Source organism: Austrofundulus limnaeus, unplaced genomic scaffold (assembly GCF_001266775.1).
Source record: "Austrofundulus limnaeus strain Quisiro unplaced genomic scaffold, Austrofundulus_limnaeus-1.0 Scaffold339, whole genome shotgun sequence".
NCBI lineage: Eukaryota > Metazoa > Chordata > Actinopteri > Cyprinodontiformes > Rivulidae > Austrofundulus > Austrofundulus limnaeus.
In genome coordinates this window covers 573956-575936 of record NW_013952741.1, presented here as the reverse complement: position 1 = coordinate 575936, position 1981 = coordinate 573956, and the positions used below count along the sequence as shown (strand labels likewise).

Genomic DNA, 1981 nt, shown 5'->3' with positions numbered 1-1981 from the left:
TGTGTGTGTGTGTGTGTGTGTGTGTGTGTGTGTGTGTGTGTGCGCGTGCGTGTTCAGGAGCACATTAAAACGTTGTGGCAGGCAGCACAGAATTACCGATAATGCCATTAAAGCTGTTGTGTACGCCCCGCTCGTCGGTGCCGCTGTCACACAAGCGTGTCTGCACATTAAGAGGATTACAGCTGTGCGTTTTTACCCTGAGCTGTTAACTCAGCAGTGATCTGTCACTGATACACACTCAGTCAGGTGGAGCGGGGAGCGGTGCGAGGCCGCGGCCACCTGAGCTGAACGTCCTCTCGCACAGCGAGATGTGATACGGGGACAGAGCGTTGGATGAAACCACAAGTGTCCTCCTGTGAGTCTTTGACCCTCATTAAGGCGCACATGCTCTGTTTAGTTTCTTTCTTTTTCTCTCATTGTGTGTACGTTTCAAGGCAGGCTTTGTGTGGAGGGAACCAGGACAAAAAGAAGGTTATACAATCTCTCCTGGGTTTCAGAGAGCTTGTTCACATGAGCCTCTTCTGACCTTCCTCTCCAAGACAATTACAGATACTTTTATTACTCCAGTCCACCCTGGTATCAGTTTATTTCCTAAGCATTGCCTCCTATAATAAATGATTAACATACTAATATGCCAAGAATGAAGGAATGCAGGCCAGACTTTTAGACTAATATTATTTAGGATATGAGGTGACAAACCTTTGGTTCAAACCTTCTAAATGACTTTAAGTGCAATATTGTGATAACTTATGAACTTATGAGTATGTCTCACTAATAAATGTCTCCTCTAACTTCAAATTTTAGAATAGAATAGAATAGAAGAGAGGTTCCCACACTAGTTACTTTAAAAACTATAGACAGTACACAAAAAAACAAAATTAACACTGACTAGCCATGATACGACTACTAATAATAAGAATACAATATAAAGGATTGTGCAAGAATAAAAAAAAGATTTGTTTTGTTTTTGAGGCTGTAGTTACCCATCAGAAATTGCCTATTTTCAGTGCAAAACAATCGCAACAGAGTATTAACTGTAAAGTATCAGTGCAGACAGGAAACACAGATGTGCAATTACAGCAGAATTATTTATAAAGTTTAAAATAAGTAATAACAGAGCAAACGATTGCTCAGGTTAGCAATAATTTAAATGAGCAATAAATAATTTTAATTTAGYTCAACATCTGTAAATTTGACAAAGTTAGAATAATTGTGTTGACCAGATTGTGGTTAAGGTTAGCTGTGGTGGCTATCATATATTGGGTTGACTGGAAAAGTAAATSACTTGTAACTGTTGACCATCTGAGAGTACCATTAAAGGGGTGATATTATGTGCTTTCCAAGCCTATATTTCAAAATTAAGTAACTATGTCACATTTTCAGCTTATGAAAGAGCTATATATTTGTAAAAATCCCCAAAACAATTTACTTCTCATTTTGGCAGTTTCTAAACATTTTGAAAWAGGTCTCTGTCTCTTTAAGAAAATCCAACCACTTCGGTCACGCACATTTCACCAATTAGCCTGTCGGAGTCGCGGCGGTGCGGATGGAGGGGGTGGGGTGCTCCACAATGTGGAAGTTCAGCTTAAAGACACATCCCAGGGGTGTTTATGGTACCAAAAGACGTTTCTGGTCCCCAACTGTTGTTTTGCTCCTCAGCATGGCTTCATAAAAATGCTGAAGGTTTTCTCAGACATGCATGAATGAGTCAGAGCAAGGCTTTGGGCATGTTTTTTTATGAGAGTATAACATTATAAGATTTTATAAAACTCAAAAGTTGATTTTACATGATATTGCTCCTTTAACAATATTTAGCTAACAGACCGACAGACAGGTGCGACTTCAGTGGAAAATTACAAAGTTTAAAAACAGATCAGTTTGAGCTCAGAGTTGGGTTTGACTCTCAGCTACGACCGCACTAAATGTTAGCTCAATGCACACACACACACACACACACACACACACACACACACACACACAC

General features: G+C 39.7%; 1 protein-coding gene across 1 annotated transcript in view; it reads left to right on the top strand.

Moving 5' to 3' along the window:
- The window catches only part of xkr7a (XK related 7a), a 7855-nt gene that overhangs the window by 2759 nt on the left and 3115 nt on the right, over nt 1-1981 (top strand). The gene's annotated exons all lie outside the window — the stretch shown is intronic.